This window comes from Hyaena hyaena, unplaced genomic scaffold (assembly GCF_003009895.1).
Source record: "Hyaena hyaena isolate Hyena2069 unplaced genomic scaffold, ASM300989v1 scaffold_105, whole genome shotgun sequence".
Lineage (NCBI taxonomy): Eukaryota > Metazoa > Chordata > Mammalia > Carnivora > Hyaenidae > Hyaena > Hyaena hyaena.
In genome coordinates, this window is record NW_024080737.1 from 1,478,265 (window position 1) to 1,500,555 (window position 22,291).

General features: G+C 38.6%; 1 long non-coding RNA gene across 1 annotated transcript in view; it reads left to right on the plus strand.

The window, feature by feature from the left end:
• LOC120234275 overlaps nt 1-21,958 on the plus strand; it is a 74,136-nt gene extending 52,178 nt beyond the window's left edge. The window contains exon 4 of the long non-coding RNA XR_005529041.1: nt 21,387-21,958. This is a non-coding gene — a long non-coding RNA (uncharacterized LOC120234275). The remainder of the gene's footprint in view (nt 1-21,386) is intronic.
• Nucleotides 21,959-22,291: the final 333 nt, after the last annotated feature.

The window sequence follows — 22,291 nt, forward strand, 5'->3', positions numbered from 1 at the left end:
TAATACTGTGATTAGCAGCACTTCAAAGGAGCCATCTACAAGGTGCTATGGAAGCACAAAAATAAATGCTTTTATGAGGAGGGAGTGGATGAAATGGTCCCCAGAGTCCTATGTAGGGAGGAAAACCTGTCTTCCCTCTACCCATTTAGGTTTATTGGCTGATGTTCTGTAAATTAGATTAAGAGAAAAGATTTTATTAGTGCATGTATTGCCCATGTGCACAGGAGTACTCAGTGATGAATAACTCAAAGGGGGTGGTTAGAACTTGGCCTTCATAGAATTTTTAACAAAAGCACATAATTTTAAAAAAATGATATCACCTTTATTGAGATATAATTCACATGATAAAGTCAAACCTTTTAAAGTGTATCATTCAATGGTTTTTAGTATATCTGCAGAGCTGTGCAACCATTGCTGTCACCTCAAAAAGAAACAACATACACTCCAGCATTCACTGCCATCCCACTGTCCCCTCACCCCTGGCAATCATTAATCTGCTTCCTGACTCTAGGAATTTGCCTATTCTGGACATTTCATAGAAATGGGATCGTACAACATGTGGTCTTTTTGTCTGGTTTCTTTAACTTAGCGTGATGTTTTCAAAATCCATCCATGTTATAGCATGTATCAGTACTTCAGTGCTTTTTGTGGTGAAATAATATTCCACTGTAATAACTACACCATATTTTGTTTATCCAAAGCACAATAGCCTTTTAAGAAAGTGACAAGACAAAGGAAAAGGACTGAGTTTCTGGCTGGTAAACTGTGGGAAGGTAAATACATGGGGAACTAACAGATGAGAAAGGATAGGTAGAAAAGTTTGTTATGTAGATTCTTCTGGGTGATTAACTTCTGTCCTTCCTAGTAGAGAGGGGCAGCGGGGACACTCTAACAAATCTGTATCTTGCTTTTAGGCAAATAGGGGGAGGGTGGGGATCTTTTCCCCTGTTTTTTCTCGGTTGCCTTCAGCTCAAAATAATCTTTACGTCAAATATTTTGGGGTGGCATATTCTGCTACCCATCACTTAACTGAGGACAATCAGTCTGGAAAACAAAACAACACAAACAACACATGTAGGTCAAGAGAGAAAATTTAATATAGGGAATTAGGTAACCAGGTCTTAGAGAGAACTGAAAATACAAAAGGGGAACACATAGGTTTCATAGACATAGTAACTTCAGGAAGCAACAACCACCTCCTAGGTCTGAACAAACAAAGACGACACTGGGGTTATCAGGTTCAGAAGCTTAGCGATGGATGACACAGAGAGGGGACCTGGCCCTCAGAAGAAGGGACACAGGGCAACCGGTGTTTCTAAGGAAAGTGGGACTAAGGAAGGTAGGATGAAGCTGGTTCTGGTAATGTCAGAAGAAACTGGAGCCTGAAACTAACTGCCATTGTCAGGACAAAGGCTCATTGCTGGGTGACCGCATAAGAAAAGCAAGCAAGTAGGAAAGTACAGGTCTATTCAACTTCCTCATGCCTTCTGGTTCCCGTTAGCACCCCCTATTGTTGAAACTAAAAGGAATTCAGCTGACAAAAGAAAAAGGGGGTTTGTGTAATTTCAACCCCAACAGAGAAGAGAAAGGTAGATTTGGAGCTGACAGAAAATAGCTTAATCTCAGGTTTAAGGGTTGAGATCTTATAAAGTGAGGAAGCCAGTTTATATGGAGGGCATTGCAGGCAGAAAGAAACCACATGTGCCAAGGCATGATGCCATCAAATGGCTTGGTGTTCTTGGGAATTACAAGTACAGACAGCCATTGCCGTTGGAATGTAAAATGCATTGGGAATGTAGTGAGCAGTGCAACTGGAGTGATTGAAAGGGGCTATGTGGCCTAAAGGGCAGGAAATCCCATGCGAAAGAGCAAAGCAGGAAAATATTTTTAAAATATCTCTTGCTATATTTTTTCCCTTTCAGTCATTCAGGTTTGCTGTTGTTGTTATTGTTGTTTTAACCCTCATAGTCATTAAGAATAACCTTGAATAGGGGCGCCTGGGTGGCTTAGTCGGTTGAGCATCCGACTTTCGCTTAGGTCATGATCTCGCGGTTCGTGGGTTCGAGCCCTGTGTCGGGCTCTGTGCTGACTGCCAGCTCAGAGCCTGGAGCCTGTTTCAGAGTCTGTGTCTCCCTCTCTCTCTGACCCTCCCCTGCTCACGCTGTCTCTCTCTATCCTAGAAATAAAATAAAAATATTAAAAAAAAAAAAAAAAAGAATAACCTTGAATCTGAGGCTTTTTGTTTTAGGGAAGGGGAGAGTACTTGATATAGCACAGAACAAATGGGTCATTGCCTACATTTCTGAATTTCAGAATAGTTTTTTTAAGTCCCTAAGGAAATAAAATAGCCTGAGGACAAGCCCTTTTGATTTGCAAGAGTATGGCTTTTTGAAACCAAAAAAGACAGACTCAAAACTCTAAAAGCTTTATCAAGAGCCAAGAAAGCAGAATTTATTCTAAGGAGGCATAGAGTAGGAATACACAGGATAGGATATAAGGCAAGTTTCTGTTCCACAGGACAAAAGAAAAGCCTTTTCCAGCAGAGGAGGAACCAAACCGTAATGGCAGATTCCAGCGTTCTTGCTGTGTTCATTCCTCACCCCCCACGTCTGGGTCAGATCTGGGCCGGGCTGGGCAGGGTGTGTGTGTGTGTGTGTGTGTGTGTGTGAACTTCCTGAGACATTTAACTCTTAAGTCCCAGAACAAAAAGTCTATTCCTCAATTTCCCAACTCCAGCCTGTTCAAACTGCTCCATGGAGAAGCCTGGTATTAGCTTGGGGCCACGATGACACCTTCTGATGGGTCTTGGATAGTGAATCCCCAAACAATATAATGAATGGTTTTCTTGTTTATGAGCTTTACAAAATGGTAGACTCTATGTGTGGAACTTGAATTTTCCATATTATTTCATGTAGCTGCAGGGCATTCACTTACATTTACATGTAATAAATTGTGAGAATATTCTGTAATTTGTTAATCCATTTTCTGGTCAATGGATACTTGTGTCTTTTCTTGTTCTTACTCTTAGGATCATTGAGGTCATGAACATGGCATCCTTCTCATTAGGGTTTATATCTGCGTGGAACTGCTGGGCTATAGGCTATATGATTGTTTCATTTTCTAAGATAATGCAAAGTTTTCTAAGTTAGTTACACCAGTTCGAATTCTCAGAAGTAGTTTTAGGAGTTTCTGTTGACTACATTCTTTCCACCACCCAGTATTTTCTGATTTCTTAATTTATCAGTTTAGTGAATGCAAAATGTTATCCCATTATCATCTTAATTTCCATTTTCTTAAGTATGAAGAAAGTCAAACATTTTTTCATGTGTCTATTTGCCAATAGGGATTTCTCTTCTGTGAAATTCCTTTGTATATCTTTTGCCTTTTCTATCAAGTCACTTGTCTTTTGATATTGATTGGTAGGAGATCTGTAGATATTCTGGATTCGAATCCTATTAGTTATAGTTCTGGCAAACATCCCTTTCTATCTTAGTTTGTGGTATGAGTTTTAATTTTCGTAATAGTGTCTATTAAGAAACAGATGTTCTTAATTTTAATTTGGTCAAATTTATCAGACTTTTCTTTAATGGTTAAAACTTTATGTCTCTGATTTAAGAAATTCTTCTCTACTTTGAGGTTATAAAATTTTCTCCTAAAAGTTTTTAAATTGTGCCATTTATATTACATTCTCAATCCATCTATAAATTCATATTTCAGAATGGTACGGCATAGGGATTGAATTTTACTCTTCCCATATGGATGATCAATTATTCCATTTATTGAATAATCATCCATGCATGGCTATGCAAGGCCATATATCAATGTTCCATAACTACTTTTGAATTTTCACATGTCCTGATACGAAAAAACTCCTTTGGTCTTGAAGAGTAATTTGGCCATTCTTGGCCCTTTGCTTTTCTATATGCTTTTTAGAATCCGTTTGTCAATTTTTAAGAAATAATCTATTTGGATTTTTACTGGAATTGCATTGAATCCATTCAGTCTTGACCCACTCCATTCTGGCTTCAATCTCTAGGACTCCACTGCAATGATCTTGCCAAAATCACTGAAACTGTCCATATTACCAATTCCCATGGATTTTTCTTCACTATCATTTTACTTGACCTGTGAATGGAATTCAACATAGACAAGATCTCTCTCTTTTTTGAGTCAATTTATGCTCTGGGCTTCAGAAACATTACACTATCCTGATTGTCAGTTTTTATAGTTGGCTTTTTGCCTTTCTTGACCTCTGAAAGCTGGAGTATCACTGGGCCTGGTTTTCAATTCTCTCTCTTACTTCTCTTCTGGCCCTATGGCTTTACATGTTACTATGTGCTGATATATAACTGACCTGAGCTTCAGACTCATGGATCCAATTGCATAACTGATATTTCCAGTTAAACTTCAAGTAGGTATTGTACACTAAATGTACGTTAAAACGAACTCCTAACTATGATCCTATCCCAGTCTAAGTAAATACCTCCATCGTACACCCAACTGCTTAACCCCCAAAATAAGGATCCCAGTCATTCTAGGGTCCTCTTTCTCTCATCCTCTGTATCTAATCCATCAGCAACTTCATAGGTGCTGCTTCCAGAATATATTTTGAATCCATCTACTGTACTCCATCATCCCAGCCTATGTCACCATCCTCTCTTGTTTTCACTACTGCAATAGCCTACTAATGGTCTCTAGCCTTCTGTTTTTGTCTCACCATAATTCACACTTCACTAAGCCACAAGAGTAACCTAAGGGTTATGTCAGAACATGTCCTGCCTCTGCTTAAAGTCCTCCAAAGTCTTCCTGTTGCACGTAAAATAAAATCCAAACTCCTTACCATGGCCTGCAAGGCCCCACAAGGCCGACTCCTGCCTACCTCTTAGGCCTCTGCTGGCTCATCTCATTCCCATATGCCCCCATTAGCTTCTTCAAATGTGCAAAGCTCTTCCCCATGTCAGGGCTTTTGCACGTGCTGCACCTGATGCTTTCGGTTCACCGCATGGCTCTTACCACCTCATCGTTCTTCTAGCAGCTCAAATATCCCCAGAGGAGACTTCCATGATCCAAAAACGTCTAGAATGATCTTGTTCATGTATTGGCTTACATATTTATTTCCTATTAGAATTAAGTTCTTTTGAAACTGGGGCCTTGTCTCTCTTGTTCATCATTATATTCTCAGCACCTGGAGCAGCACCTGGAGCAGTGCTTGGCATGTGGGAGGTATTCAATAAATATTTACTGAATAGGTAAAAGCTTCTCCCAGAGGGAGCGTGTGGTGTGATAAGGCAAGAGGGCAGATGACTGAGGGTTATAGAGCATTTTACTTTTTTTTCCCAACCACTATGCAAAATAAAATTTTTAAGAAAGGCAGGCAAATGGACTTGGTATAGAAAGAAGCAAAGAAAAATGTAAACAATTGATGTGTTAAGGTATAAGTGTTAATGGTGTTTCCTTCCTTCCATTATTGTTGTTATGCTATATGTGTAATCCAAATTTGTAGAGAAAATTAATTTCTTTGAGTTCATATATTCTTATAATGAGATGGGCTGCAGTCAGCATATGAAACCACTTCATATTCATGATTTTGGAAGAAGAAATGAAACCTTTAAGAAAATGTTCATCTGGATGTTCTCTTTCACCTTGTCTAGCAGTCTAATTTATGCCCCAAATACTGAACTTACACATTTGTTGCAAAATCCAAAATACTACCTTATGTTAAGAATGCAGTTCTTTAACTTATATATTTCATGTCTAATCTGTTTTGGAGAAGGAGGAGTTTAAACAATTGTCAATCGGTTATTTTTCTTTCAGTTTTAATTATTGTCTTAGCAATGTTTTAGTTGGGTGTATAATTGAAAATGTACTATGGCTACTACAACATTCTGTCCAACAATTAGAATATGCTGCAATAGTCATAAATGATAATAAATATGTACTTGTATTTTTTACTTATTATTTAACAAATCCATATATAGTGCTTACCATGTGCCAGGCACTGTTCTAAATTCTTTTTTTTTTATGTTTTTAAAAATTTATTTATTTTTGAGAGAGAGTGAGAATGTGCACAGAAGTGGGGGAGGAGCACAGAGAAAAGGAGACACAGAATCCAAAGTGTGTTCCAGATCTGAGCTGTCAGCACAGAGCCCAACACAGGGCTCAAACTCATGAACCATGAGATCATGACTTGAGCTGAAGTTGGATGCTCAACTGACACCCAGTTAAATATGAAACCATTTAGTTTAGTTCAATTCTTATAAAAACCTTATGATATATGTACTATTATTATCCCCATTTTATATTTGAGGAAACTGATACACAGAGAGATTAAGTAGCATTTCCAAAGCTTACATAGCTAGTAGTAGATGCCAACGCTGGGATTCAAATCCACGCAATTTCTTGCTACTGAATGTTCACTATAACTGAATGTTATGGTGATTGAAAGTTGGTTAGTAAATTAAAATGTTTTCTTTGTCCAACTGAAAGAATTTCCACATGCTTGCCATATGCTTACTCTTTTGAATAGTTACTTGTTCTGAAATATCATGAGAAGAGCTAGTACCACAGACAGCTGCTGAAGTATCATTTAACACAATGGGATTCTGAAGGATATTGCTAATACTCCCATGGTTGGGGCCACTGTGGACCATTTTGGAGCCTGTGCTCCAGCGTATCACTCTCAGGGCATGGCCCATATAGACTTGATGTGATTGGCACCTCTTAAGAGTTGTTTAGGGTCTAAGCATCTGCAGTGACCCTGTGACCCTGTGAATGGCCTAAAGATTTATTAGCTTTCTGAGAGTAAGACTTCCAACTGGGAGACCCTTCTCTCTACATGGTCCATTTTTAGTTTCCATCCACCAAAATTTATTACTAAGAGAATGTATTAAGATGCCACTCTGTGTACTGGATACTTGCCATATCTCTTCCATTTTCAGCTAACTAGAAAGAAAAAAAATGTTTACATGTTTAAATATGTCTCCATATAGGGTGCACTATGGAGATACTTTTTTTTTCCCTATGTGAAATGTTATAATTTTAAATGCCTTTCTGAGTACCTTCACAGATGGCAACAAATCTAAGCCAAAATTTTGTGAAAGGCCATATCCTTTCCTTAGTCCACTTGCCTTTAGATAATTTTGAGAACAACCTATTAAATTCTCAATTTAGTTGATTGGCGGTTATCTGGTTTGGGGCTCCTGGTCCTCTGTCTGAGCTTAACCCCCCAAAGTAGATGCTTTCTTTCCCAGAATTATCAGAACTAGAGGAGTCAGGGGTATCTGGGATCTGAGTGGTCTTCTGGCCTGATTTTTCCTTAGACAAATAAAGAGCCTGAGGCTCAGAGAGTTGATAGCACTCATGCACACACAGCTGGCTGGTGGCAGGAATGACACTTGAATCTCAGATTCCAAACTCTTACTTTTTTTCCTGTTAAATCTCATTATATCTGGTACCCCTGTAGAAAAGAGACTATCTTGTGTGAGTACCTTAAATTACTATGTCCCAACTTTGTTATTTGCCCATATCCACATTCCCCAGGACAATCAGTAGAATCCTTTGGGCATTAAATGTGATCTACTCAGTCTTTAGGAAGAAAAATACATTACTAGCTCAGAAATATAGGCTGGTGGTTTACTGGTCATGATTCAGGAGTCAGGGCTCCACCACTAATTTTGTGAATTAATTAATTGGCCAATTACCTTTCATGGGCTTTCCCCAGTTATGAAATGAGAGGGTTGGAGAAATGGCATGCCACGCACTCTTCAGCTCTTGTATTCCATGTTTCTGTGAAGGCTCCTAGGGATTCCCCATTATCTTGTCCCTAAGGTCCACTTTCAACATATTACACTCCTTTTAGGTCTTGATCAAATAAGATCATGTTTTTTAGTAGCCTACTCAACTTTGCTACCTTGTTTTTCTCATCTTGCTTTCAGTGCTTCGTACCCTAGCCCTCTAATATTCTGTTCTTTTCTTGCAAATTACCACTAAATATACAGTGACCTGTCATTCTGCTCCAACTAGTCTAGTCTCACTTTTTGGTTGTTTTTTTTTTTGTGGAGGGGGGGGAGGATCATTGCTAAAATGAGCAGAGGAGGAAATTTCCCAGGTGGGTTCTTCAGAATCCCAAGGACCTGCCAAGGGTTGCTTGGTGCCTGGTCCACAGGGAACTCATGAGGTGCCTGGCTTGAGAGTTGAACCCAAAATAGATGCTTAGGACTAGACACTTCCCAACAGACCCAAATAGATCCTCTCAGAGCCTTAGAAGCAGAAACAATGAGGTACTAGAAGCTATGAAGTGGAGAAAAATTTAGTCAGAAAGGGAGGAAAATGAATGAAAGTAGATAGAAGTTGAGTCACCTTAACAGTGGACTCACTAAAGCAAGAATAATAAACAAGCCTGAGGCAATGACCAAATGACCTGCTGACCAGAGCTCTTGTATCCTGAGGGCATCAGAAGCTCTTGTTGCATCTTATGCAGTGTTCCCATTCTCTGTAAGACCTGGCCAGCTAAAATCTGCTTCTAGTAGCTCCATGTTCCCATTATCTTTCTAATAATTTCCATCTCTTATGCCTTGCCATGTGAAAGAGCCTAAATAACGCAGCTTCTTTGTTGAAATGCCTGCATAGGGCCAGCATATAGTAAGCACTCAGAATGTTTGCTGAATGAAGTGTTAAGTTGTATGGAATTACTTTGGGAGTGATTGAGTCCATGTTAGGCTGGTGAAGGAGGAGTTCTGTTCCAGGATTAAGGTGTATCCAAAGCTATCTGAGTAGCTGAAGGAAGAAGGGGTTTATGTAGCAAGATAACTAGGAAGGGCCCCAACCCAAAGTATTTTTGACTCCAGTTTGCCACAGTGCCTGAAATTCATAGTGGGAGATTAACCTCTTCAGTGTAAGTCACTCTCTCTCCAAGTCCTCACTTATAAAGTGCTTATGTTCAGAGATAGGATTAACACCTAAAGTTACCAGTATTTCACATCTTACTGAGTATTCATTCAGAAAACCCCTCCTTGTAGTTTGTCTCCAGGGAATGAGGAAATGGGAATTTTGATAGTCAAGGGAGGTAGAAAGGCAATACTTTGAGAGCCTGGGCCACTGCTGAGAGAAATTATGGTGACTGTCAACAAAATAAGCTCTGGCTATTTTTGGTGAAGGAAACAGTAGGGATGAAGCCAGATGTCTGAGATCTCCTTGCTTCATTCTAGATGACCCCAACTACTTGATATAACACAAAAAGACCATCTTCAAGGATAGATGGTTGTAAGACAAATATTATATATAGGCTTTGGAATAGAAAGACCTGAGTTCTGGGTCTGTTCTCTATTGCTTGTTTCTCATACGTATAACTTGGGGTTTCTGGGCCACAGTTTCTCCATCTATAAATGGGACATAATAATAAAATATATCCTTCAGAGGGAGGTAGCAAGGACCAACAGAGAGAATGGAGGTCAAATGACTCTGATAATTGCAGACTGCACATATTGCTAAGCAGTTCAATATGAAAGCTGAAGGAAAGGGAGTAAATAAGAATGGCTTTTGGCTGAGGGTAGACCCTTCCTGCTGCTAAGTCCCTACCCCATGCCCCACTCTTCCTGGGCCGGGGGGAAGTACATGGATTGGTCTTTCTCCCACCCCACACTGCTGTGGTAGTTGTCTATCATTTGGAGACTTTTTTTTTTTCTCATGCTTTTCTCAATAGCAATCACTTCTTTATTCCTTACTAGTCTTGCTTTTCTACAATTAGTTGTGAAATTGGCCTTAAAGGTAGCCCCTTGTCTGCTTACCTTTCTTCTATAAATGTTTTCTAACTGATAGGTATGACAGTTAGGAAGCTTTGGTCCAAATTACAAAACACTTGAATCAAGCTAGTTTAAATAATATAGGGGATTTAGTGGTTTATATTACTAAATGGTCCAGAGATAGGTCTTTTTTATTTATTTCTTAAATAGTTTATTGTCAAGTTGGTTTCCAAATAACACCCAGTGCTCATCCCAACAAGTGCCCTTCTCCATGCCCATCACCCCTTCCCCTCTCCCCCACCCCCATCAGCCCTCAGTTCTCAGCATTCAAGAGTCTCTCCTGGTTTGCCTCCCTCCCTCTCCCCCACTATTTCTCCCCTTCTTCTTCCCCATGGTCCTCCATTAAGTTCCTCTTAATCCACCTATATGTGCAAATGTACGGTATCTGCCCTTCTCTGCCTGACTTATTTTACTCAGCATAACACCTTCAAGTTCCATCCATGTTGCTACACATGGCCAGATTTCATTCTTTCTCATTGCCATGTAATATTCCGTTGTAGAGATGAACCACATCTTCTTGATCCATTTGTTAGTTGATGAACATTTAGGCTCTTTTCATGATTTGGCTATTGTTAAAAGTACTGCTATGAACATTGGGGTCCATGTGCCCCTATGCATCAGCACTCCTATCTCCCTTGGGTAAATTCCTAGCAGTGCTATGGCTGGGTCATAGATAGGTCTTTAGGCAAAGCCTGATCCAGCAGTAAATGATGACCTAGTTTTTTTTGTTTGTTTGTTTGTTTTGTTTTGTTTTAGCTGCTCTATTCTGCCCTCCATGGTATTTGCTTTTTAAAGAAAATTCTGTTAGTCCCCATTATGACCCTAAGGTGGCTGCCAACTGATTCAGTGGTCTTGTCCATCAGGAAAAGTTGAATAATGTTTTCCCAGCAAAAGCCCCAGGATTCAGTTTGATTGGATAAGCTTAGGTCACATGCCTCTGAACAAATCTCATTGCCTAGGAGAGACAATGCATTGAATAGTTTAACTTAAGTCACATCCTCTATTCCTAGGACTGTAAGTAGATTAAGTTCTTCCAGAGTCTCATGGATTCCCAAATAGTTTCTGGGCTGATAAGAAAGTGAAAAGAGAAAAACAGATGCTGAGGAGGACACTAACCAAAGACCACTGTAACAGGTTAGAAAAAGAGGCCATGCTTATACAAAAAGCTGCAGCGGCCACAAGCTTAAAGGTTTTTCCATTTGAGATCTAGAGAACGTGATGTTTCAACAAAATATGATGTGTTTAGTGTGATATGAATTTACTTTCACCAATAGGTATGAAGAACAATCAACCTTTGAATTTGTGATTTCATAAAACACTGATTTCTATACTTCAGTGCTCTTATTAGGGAAGCTTTTTGTTTATGTATTTTAGCCATTTTCAACATGCCCTAAATTGAAACAGAGAATGCATTTTTTTCCCTTATAGTGTAAAATCGAATAAGCTACAGCACACTGCAGGAAGTCAGTCTAGCCACAGCAAATCTGTACTTGTTTTTGTGAGAGAGGATGGGAAGAATGAATATTTGCCCTGTGGCATCAATTTCCTGTTTAATGTTCTCCAAGAGGCATTTGGAAAATGCCCAGCAACCCAGATGTACATAAATACCATACATAATTTGTTTTCATGAGTGGAAAGAGGAGTCTGTAAAATTATGACAAGGCTGGCTTACCTTCACCTGCTGGTAGTTGGTGAATCACTCTGACTTTAACTTAGTGATTTGGAGGATGGACCATTCCAGAGTGTGGCATTGGAAAGGCAAGCAATGCAGAAGTAGCGTGGCATTTAGCTTCTCAACCCAAGTTCTTACTCATTTAAGGCTACTTTCATTCCACCGTTTGCTTGTGCCTGCTGGAGGTTGCTTTCAGATTGCCCATAAGAAGCACACATATACCAAGATGGTTTTCTAAAGAAATGAACAAACAAACAAAAAATAACCCCCCCAAACAGAAACCCATGTGTAAGATTTGCAGACACAAATTTGTTTCAAACCACAGAAAACCATATGCACATACCACAGAGCATCTCTCAAGGTGTGGGCAGATGTGTTCTCAGTTCTGTAGATCATAATACCCCAGAAGACTCATACACCATTTTTGGACATCTTGTTTAAAAGGTCATGGCTTGGTTGGAGAATCAAACTCTTATTTTTTTCAGCAACAAACCTCTAGGGCTACTATATGATTTAAGAGCTTGACATAGAAAAGAAGATTCAAACTAAAGAATCCATTCTCTAACTTACCCTTTTGAACAACTTCCTCACATAACACAAGATGAGAAATAATAGTTATGATCTGTTACACCTACTAAGGTGCTTAGGAAGGAATGTGCAATAACACAACTAGAAATACTTTTATATCTCTCATAGCTCATCTTCATAATACTCCACGATTTGTCCACGTTTCCCTAATTTATAGATTTAAAAAATGGGACTTAGAGAAGATAAATACAGCCAAAGATCACCCCAGAAACTGGTGGAGCCAGCATTTGATCCCATATCTGTCTGGCCCTAAGGTCCATGCTCTTTTTTCCAAATTTAGAAAATATCAATTTAGGATGCAGGATAGGCTTCAGAAGATTCAAAAGAGCCTAAAATGGAATGTAAGCACATAAGTGTGTACATATATGCTTTTTTTCTACGGAGGGGATCTAAAACTTTCATCAGATTTATCAGGTGTATTTCCAGAGCCTGGCACAGTCTTGATGTAGTAGATAAATCATAAATACTGGTTCAGTAAACAATATGGGCCCATGACATAAAAAAGGATCAGTACCACTGCTCTTGTCACATGCCTCTGTATTATTACAGATTGTCCCAGTGTCTGTCCTATGAGTTAATAGATTTGAGTTTCCATTACAACAGGCTTTGCTTTGGATACATAAATGCATTCTTTAAAACAGTTAAAGATACAAAATTTAGTTGATCATTCATTTGAAACTAGTTGATATTTATATAAAAATATTAAACATTTTTAGATGGAATTGTCTAAGGACATGTTTTTTCTTGAATAGAGCACATTAAGGCAAAGGCCTGGAAACTATTTAGACCACTATAGAACCAAAACATAATGTGAGCTACAAATGCAGGCCACATTTGTAATTTTAAACTTTCCAGCAGTCACGTTCAAAAAGAATTTTTTAAAAAGCAGGTAAAATTAATTTTAATTTTATATTTTATTTAATTCAGTATGTCCAAAATATTCTCATTTCAACCTTCAAGCAGTATTAAAAGTTGTTAAGGGGATTTTTTACACTCTTTTTCTCACGCTAGATCTTGGCAATCTAGTGTGCATTTTATACTTACTTCAGACTGGCATTATAGTGCCTGTTCAGGGACCACACTGGCTCCTGGCTGCTGTATGCGGGGGTGGGGGTGGGGGAGGGGGGGAGGTGCGCATGAAGACGCAGGTGGCTGAAAGAGGGCTATGCTGGTAAAACATGGGGGAAAGCAGGAAAAGAGCGTGGCAGGCTCGGGCATGTGGGGAGACACTTCATAATCCAAGACACAGTGACGTTGGGTTAGGCCGCCGGCTCATATTGCCAAAATTGTAGTCTGCAGGTGATCATTAAGACAGGCTCTGGAAAACAGTGTAAAAGCCAGCATTTCAGCGGAACATCTCCGCATACCCACAGTCACGTTCTTTTTCTTGGTAACAGACACGCGGACCTAGGACACCCATTTAGGGGAAGATGTGATGCCGAGTGACTAAAGTTACACCCAGTAATTATAATAGTAATTTTGTTCTTTTAACCACACCTAGGGCAAAGGATCTGAGTTTTAAAGTGCGCAGTTTAGGCAGTCTCCGGCCCCCCTGGGGGAGAAAAGCAGAACAGAGGTCCTGGAGTTGCATTCCTCCATTTTACAGATACAGGAAGGAGGCTGCAGAGTGCCTGAGGTCATCGGCTGCCAAGAACAGACAGAGCCATAAAAGAGGCCAAAAAGCTGCTCTGTGCCCTGCCCAGGCTTCCCTCAGTCCTTTCCGTGCTTCTTGAGGCCACACCAAGGCTTTTACACGTGATAGAGTCCTACCCTCCTCTGTGGCCTGGCTCCCCTAAATCCCCAGATTGAGTGCACTTAAAACACCCTCTGCTCCTAGGCAAGGCAGCATTGTGATTTACAAACACAACTACAAATACTTTGTGGATGTAAAGTATCTTGCAAAATTACATCTCTTCTTTTAAATTTTTTAGTTCTTCAACATAACAGGCATATTACTGTCATTGTCTGTAAGAAACTGCTAATCCATTTGGGAGCTTACAATTTGGTTAGCATGGGTGTCACATCTAGGTTTCCAAGAATTGAGGAGTTATCTGAATCCATACAAACATGGTTTCCTTTTGTCCCTAGGTCTTGAGTTAAAAGCATTTGCTTTAGGCATATGGTAGAAGATGTTTTCAATTTTATTTTATTTTTTTTAAAAAGCTTATTTATTTTGAGAGCGAGAGATTGAGTGTGGGAGGGGCAGAGAGAAAGAGAATCCCAAGCAGGCTCCATGCTATCAGTGCAAAGCCCAACTGAGCTCAATCTCCAGAACCTCAAGACCATGACCTGAGCCAAGATCAACATTTGGATGCTTACCCAACTGAACCACTCATGTGCCCCAGATGTTTTAAATTTTAAAGGAAAAAAATACAACAATACACGTGAAGACCTATCCCACTTGAGGGAAATGGAGATAGACTATGAAACGTTGACAAAATAAATTCAGATTGTCAGAGTAGAACAAAATCCTATATTCATACCAATATTTGCTGGGTGAGGTGTCAAATTGGTTGAGCAAAATCTTTCCACCATCACTGTTATCACCCCTACCATTATAACCACCAATACCACTGTCACCACCACCATCAATATGCTCCTCCTTCCATTAACCAGGTAGTCAGGCAAAGGACCCAGAGAAACAATGTTTTATGAGAAATTTCCTCTGCACTCAGGGCCATGTCCTCCCAAAGTTACTAGGTCATGGGGGGAGGGGGTGGTATAAACTGGAAAGTGTCAAATTTATAAACCATTCCACAATCCAAACAATTTCTCACCCCTCTATGATGATGTGAAGTTATTTGCTGAAGTAGACATCGCCTAGCCTAACAGAAGAGTCTAAGAAAGCAATTAACTAGGTAGGTGAAAATATAAGACAGAGATGGCCACAGCTAAACACTCTTGGGGACTAATGAGACAGAAATTCTCAGGACTTAATTCATAAAGGAAAGCAGTAGAGTGTGGAGGAGTGGATGGGTAGGTGATGACTCATGTTCCTGCACAGGGTGCAACCTCCAAATAGTGAGGCTCATCCTACAAAGTGCGTATCAAAACCAGTCTCAGAGCTGCAGTCACTAGTCATGGATGAGCATTGACTCTAATTTCAAAGATTGCTTTTGTAGAAAAATAGTGCCCTGCTCAGAGCCAGTTTACGAGCAGAAACAGGAAGACGGTTTCTTAACATGTGTGATCTGGAGCAAGTTTCTTAATTCTCTGAGCCTCAGTGGCTTTCTCTGCAAAGTAGAGATAACATAGTATAAATTAGAAGTTGTATAATTCATTATGTAGGATCTTTGACATGTATTAGGATAGATGATGTTGTAGATTTTGTGTACTAAGAGAGTGCTTGCTTTTTTCTATTAATCTCCCCTTCATCCCCATTAAAAAAAATTTTTTTTTAATGTATATTTATTTTTGAGAGACAGAGAGAGCATGAACAGGGGAGGGGTAGAGAGAGGGAGATACAGTATCAGAAGCAGGCTCCAGGGTCTGAGCTGCCAGCACAGAGCCCAACGCGGGGCTCGAACCCACAAACCTTGAGATCATGACCTGAGCCAAAGTCGGACGCTTAACTGACTGAGGCACCCAGGCACCCACCTACATTTCCATTTTATAAATGAGAAAACTGAGGCTCAGCAAGGTTAAGATCCCACAGTTTGCAGAAAGATGTCTTCTACTTTACTTTTCACTGTTGGGCACAACTATTTCCTTAATATGTAAATTGTATAATTTGCAGTGGTTTAGACATCAGTGAAGATGATTATTCAAACCCAAAATATAAATACATATTAAAACATTTATTAATCTGGAAAATTGGGCCATTTCAAAGGACATGCAGCTTTATTACTTTCAAGTACATACAGTAACCAGAAAAATGACTAATAAGTGCTGGCAGTTCAGGCCCAGATTCAGTAAATAGATAAAAATGATTAGCATATTTAAGAAGTTCTGGTCTTGCCTACACTTTGTATAGAGTGTTTTATAAATAAAAGAAATCTCAAGTGTTGGAAAACAAATTATTTTCTTTGGTAAGCAAATGATTCCTTTCAAATATTATTCATACAATTCATTTACTTACTAAGCCACTTTTTTCATAGATAATACAAAAGTACATTTCAGCTTAGTCCCTGCACACATTATAAAAAAATTAGAGATTGAAACTGTCTAAATTAAATGTTAAAATATTTTAATCAGATTAACTTTTTTGCCCTTTAATTCTTTAGAATATAATGTTCCAAATAAATATAAATTTCTAGAATGTTTTTCAAGTATTCCAGTTATCCAAACGTCATAAAAAAGATTTATTCTAGTATTAATATGAATGGCATAATATCAGCTATGTTCTCTGTTTGTGTAGAAAGTTTTTGAGGAATGCAATCTTTTCTCACTTGAAATATTTATGTCATTTATGAGTAGTCTTTATAGTAGAAAATGGAAAAATGGAGAAGAAAGTGTAGTGTTCAAACTATAGTGTTTGACACCAGTTATCAAAATCTGGCACTAAATCTGTCCTGGGTTATAGATCTGTGACTTCCACTCATTTTGGTATACAAGGCATGGCCCAACCTGGGTATGGAATCTATTAGCTATTGCTTGTAATCCATGGAAAATATTTTAGTGTTATGTGTTCTCCTTAAAAGTTAATTAATTGTTGCAAAATGAATAATGGGATTTATTAAATATGGTGGACCTGAACCTGCCAAACAGTTTGTGGTTTTGTGGGAATATACCAAAGGCAGTTATTGGTATTGTAATAAATGAGGATCTCTGCAAATTCCAGCTGTTGAACATATGATCATTACTTAGTAGGGCAAATGGCAATTTTTCATCTCCAGAGTACGTTCTGCTATTCATATGCCTACATAACTACAATGAACTATTAGTGGGAGTTACACACAGAGAAAAGAGACTGAGGAACTACATTTCTTTTCTCCTGCCTAAATGAAACTTTATCTGGTTGATATCCATCCAGAGTTAAACTTTCCATATCACATAAATTCTGTGTCTCTATTTTAATTCTATTTTGATAGGAGTCCTTCTTGATACATTTTTAATTAGGTGGAACATGGTTTTTGACCACATATTTTTGTGTAACTAATTTAATATTCAGCAAATAACATCTGCTTTATGCCTAATGCTATAACCTGTAAAAGCAAAAGAAAAGCACGAGGCACTGTACTTCTAGAATTTAAGTCTGGGTAGACAAATAAGATATATTTATCCAGAATCATAGATATATGGAGTGAGAAAGGACCCAGAAATGATGAAGTCTTGGACTTATATATTCAAACTCCAACTGAGAATTAATATAAACAAGTTACTTGGCCATCATGTCACATCAGAGGGTCCCTATTTCACGTTAAAAGACAATTGCTTTCCTTCTCAGTGGATCTGCCGCCATGCAGAAATGTAGGTCTCTTGTTGCCTAATCTACTTTTTTCTCAGAGAGGGTAGATTTCCAAGTTTTCCAGAAATTTCCCGATTTCTAAACATTGCCCACTAATTTGAGTTTCACTGAGGCCAAATGAAACACATCTGTGGGCCTTATTCAACTTGAAGGCTGCCATTTTGCAATCTACAGTCTAGACTAAGTGTTCCCATTTTGCAGATGTGGGGAGCAGCCTCTCCATAGCCTGGAATTGTTCTCCCAGACTCCCAGCCCAAAGCTTTTTGTCACTTAACTACACCTTCTCTCAACAAGAAAATAATCAGATGACTCAATAAGAAAAAAAAAATGGAGTTATATAGCAATTTGTTAAAAAATTTTTTAAAAAGTACAAGACAGTATCATGAAAACAATGGGGCAAATCTCATGGGGAGGAGGAATAAAAGAATGCTCATAGTAGGAAGAATTCAAGAAGGTTTTACAAGTGGCATTTGAGCTAGATTTTGAAGGAAGTGACTAATACAAATTGATTAAAAAAATAACAGTAAAGGGAATTAGGCAGGGGAGAAGAGAATGAAGAAAACACATAATCAAGAATTTGCAAATGGACATGTAAGACTATGTAGAGAATGACTTGGCTTAATCAGAGAGTAAAAATTATGTCACTATAATTCATTCAGCAAATATTTCTTGGGCTATATCTGTGTGCCGGGCACTATTGTCAGCCCCACAGATATAAGAGTGAACAAGAAAGCCAGGTCTGGGTTCTAGTGAACTTTTTTTTCTGGTGGCACAGATAAAAAAACAAGTGAAAAACAGTGTAAAGTATTATGAATAAAGCTAAGAGATGTGACAGTAGTATATGTGAAGGCACATTAGACAGGTTAGTTAGGGAAGACCTTTCTGAAGAGATAACATTTGCATTGGGTCTCAACTGGTGAGAAGAAGCCATTGTGCAATTACCTGGACTAAGAACTTTCAAGGCAGGGAAGAAAGCTAGTACAATGGGCCTTGAGTGGGAAGGAACAGAAAGAAATGTTAGCTGTATCAAGGATGATAGGAAGAAAAGGTCAGAAAGATTGGCAGATACTTATTAGCCTTTGGAAAGGAATCTGGAATGAAATGAGGTTTCCCACAGGGAAGCTACATAATTTGATTATAAATAGACCATTTCTGATAAGAAAGTAACATAATTTCATAATAAAAGGAGGTAGATAATGGAAGTTCTTGAATGGAAGCTGAGCTCACAAAATACAGTCAATCTTGGGGAAATGCTATAGATTCCAGTGCACAGAAGAACAGAGATAAAAATGGTGAATGAGAGTCTATTCTGTCTGCTGAATGCAGAATGGGTTGAAATCAGGAGTTCTGCATAAAGCTGTGGTTCAAGTCCAGGTATAAGGGAGGGTTAGGATTCAGTCAGGAATAATGGAAATGGACAATGAGTATCATGAACACTAAACAGAATGGATCCGTGTAAGGCAGAACAACCAGAGAAGAAAACTGTTGTGAAGAACTCTCAAGTTTCAGAGTTGGAGGCCACTTTGGAAACAGCCTTTATCAAGGATAAGATAGGAGACAATTTATCAAGACATTAACTCTCAGTGGATTATATGATATATATTATAAACAATTAGAAATACAAAATTAGAGAGGCCTTGAGGGTGACAACTCAGGGCAGTAGAGAGACTTAAAACTACTCTTCGTATCAATGGAAATTGAGGAAAACAGAGAAGCAGAATTCATAGATAGTAATAAGAGAAACAGGTCAAAAAACTAAATCCTGATTATATCCACAGCAAGGCCGAAAGGTACAGGATAACTAGGTGTTTGCTCTGTTTGCCTTCTTTCTTTTTTAGTTTGTTTATTTATTTTGAGAGAGACAGAGGCAGCAGGAGCCAGGGGGTGCAGAGAAAGAGGGAGAGAGAGAAGGAGTCCCAAGCAGGCTCTACACTGTCAGCACAGAGCCTGACATGGGGCTTGAATTCATGAAGCTGTGAGATCATGACCTGAGCCTAAACCAAGAGTCTGATGCATAACCAACTGGGCCAGCCAGGCGCCCCTGTTTTACTTTTCAAATTGATCTGTTCAAACAAGGGAAAGAAGAAGAACATAGCCCCTTCATCAACTCGAGTTAAAAAGAAAAAACAATTTAGAAGCAGGCAGTTGGGGTGCGCCGGGTGGCTCAGTTGGTTAAGTGCCTGACTCTTGATTTTTGGCTCAGGTCATGAACCCAGGGTGGTGGGATTGAGCCCCACGTTAGGCTCCACACTGAGCATGGAGCCTGCTTATGATTCTCTCTCTCTCTCTCTCTCTCTCTCTCTCTCTCTCTCCAGCTGGCACTCTCTCTCTAAACTAAAAATAATTTTTAAAAAGCAGGCAGTTTTTCTACATAAATGTAACAAATACTATGTTTTACTATAAGAACGTTTTTATTTGAAGCAAAATTTAAAGAAACATAAAACTTAGACTTACTTGGAAGGCTTCTAATTTTTACCTACTGTGATGATTAATATTTGAATGTAAACTTGAGTGTTTTCCTAGAACCTGCCACCTCTCTATAAAGTCTAGAAAGGCTAATGGTCTTGAACTTGAAAGCTCTGAGTCTCAAAACAAAACAAAACAAAATTTCAGGCAGAGTTTTAAACCAACCCTTTACTCTTTATGTAGCAAAGCATTAATTTTATCTTTCAACAAAAAATAAAACATTTTTTTGTATGCTCACATATTTATGGAGTGCCTATATACAAGAATGAAGATATGGTCCCTGCTCCCAGGGAGCTTTCAATTTCATCAACAAATAATAGAGTTTGGCAAGATGTCCAAGAGTAGAGGAAAAACTATCTTAGCAGAGCACAGAATAGGGGTGAAAGAATAGGCAGTTGTTTGTCTTGTGGGAAGCCCTCAGCAATTGTCAGTTCCTTTTAAAAAGAAGAATCAAGCTGAGTATAGAGAAAAGGATCAGGGACCAAGTCTGCCATTCAAAATGCCAAACTGTACCTTCCTTGAGGAAATTCTGAGAAAATTAGGCCATTTAGAAAAATTCAAAGGGACTTCTTTCAATTATTTTAAAAATGTTTCCAAATTCTGTTGTCATTTTGAGGAAAATTGCCACTGCTTTTATAAACATTAAACATGTACATCAGTGTTCATCATGAAAAATTCAAACCACGCACACGGTGTAAATATGAACATGAAGAAAAACCATCTCATTTTCTAGCACTTCATAATGATGTTATCACTATTAAGAGTAGGAAAACATTATCCAGATGCTTTCTTTCCATATACACACATAGATAGAAGGGTAAAAAAGGAGCAGGGAAATAGAGAAATACTGTCATAAAAGTCAAGTTCTGTATTGCTATTTTTAATAAAATATATTATATTTAGCTGTATCTGAGTTTCAATAGAAATGGAAAAAGGCAAAAATAGAAGGAAAAAAAGATGGATTAAAGTGTCAGAAAACACCTGAAGCCATTGGACTTTGGCCTCTAGGGTCATGCTGTTGTATACTAGGCATACTAATCTTTGTGATGTAGTAGGTGTTTATTAGCTTTGTTTATGTTATGTTAAGATACATGTTTAAAACGCTTCATTTGAGGTGTTACGTTTATTAACCTTCCATGTTTAATGCAATTTACTTAGATAAGAAAGCTTTCTATCATGAGGACATATTTTCTATTACTATACTGCTAAAAACTAACAAGGATAATGTTGGATAGGCAGTCCTCTGCATGGCTCTAAGGTGCATGAATAAGTGCCCCAATAACACAGTTCAAATTTTAGTTACCATGCTATATGGTCTCTTTACTGTTATTTGCATAAAGTATAAACTTTGCTCCTAGCACTTCAGTCCACAAACCACTACGTAAATAACAGATGTGAATCATGATCCATGACCAATCACTTCCTTGAAAGTCACCTCACATCTGTTCTTCAGTTCACCCGCAGACAGCCAAGTATACAGTTGCCTCCTTGTCTCCCACCGAGAAACCTTGCTGCCATTTTACAGAAATGGTTCATCAAAGGAGTGATTGACCAGCAAAGATGAAAGTGCAGCAGAGAAATGAAAAGTGAAACACCGGAAGCCATATCTGAATGCAGTGTAAATGGAGTTGGAGGAGAAATTGTTGGTCGTGGCAGAGTTGAAACCAGTGGAGTGTGGGCCCCTCTGTTTGTGCAGCCAGGCGCTTGGCAAAAGCCGACTTACTGACATCAGTGGGGCAGTGGCTGTGATGAAAAGGATGACGGTGTCCCCGAGGAAGTGACTCCGGAAAAATACTTCAAATTAAAGAAACCTGGACATATTTTATGACACTGAATGTGCAGAGGCTAAAGTGTTGGAAGTGAATCCAGATTTAGAAAGGAATAGGACAGTTTTGTCATAGAAGGCATAGAAAAGATGCAGTAAGTTATATGATGAGAAGAAAGCAAGTCCTGTTGGAACTCTTCTTGATGTTGTTTCACAAGGATGTAAAATACTTTAATTCTCAATAGTTTTAATGTATTAAATTCTAGCTTACTGAATGTTAGTTTTTACTTTGTTTCATTTCTCAATATATTTATAACTGACCTTAGAGAATTTTCAATGTTGTCACAAAAGTGCTTAAAGATCTTGAAATAATCCTAAATAAATCCCTATTGATTATTAAGATTACTTTGTGTGGGTTTAGCTTGCATAGGTCATTTTCATGGTCCTACATTGCCATGTAAAGTGAGGTCTGCCTGTACTTAATTAATCATGCAGATTAGCCCTGACATACGTTTTGCCCCCATTTTGTATATTTTGACTCCAACTGGATTTTAAACCGCTTAATTACAGAAATACGGCAAGGCAAATCCTTT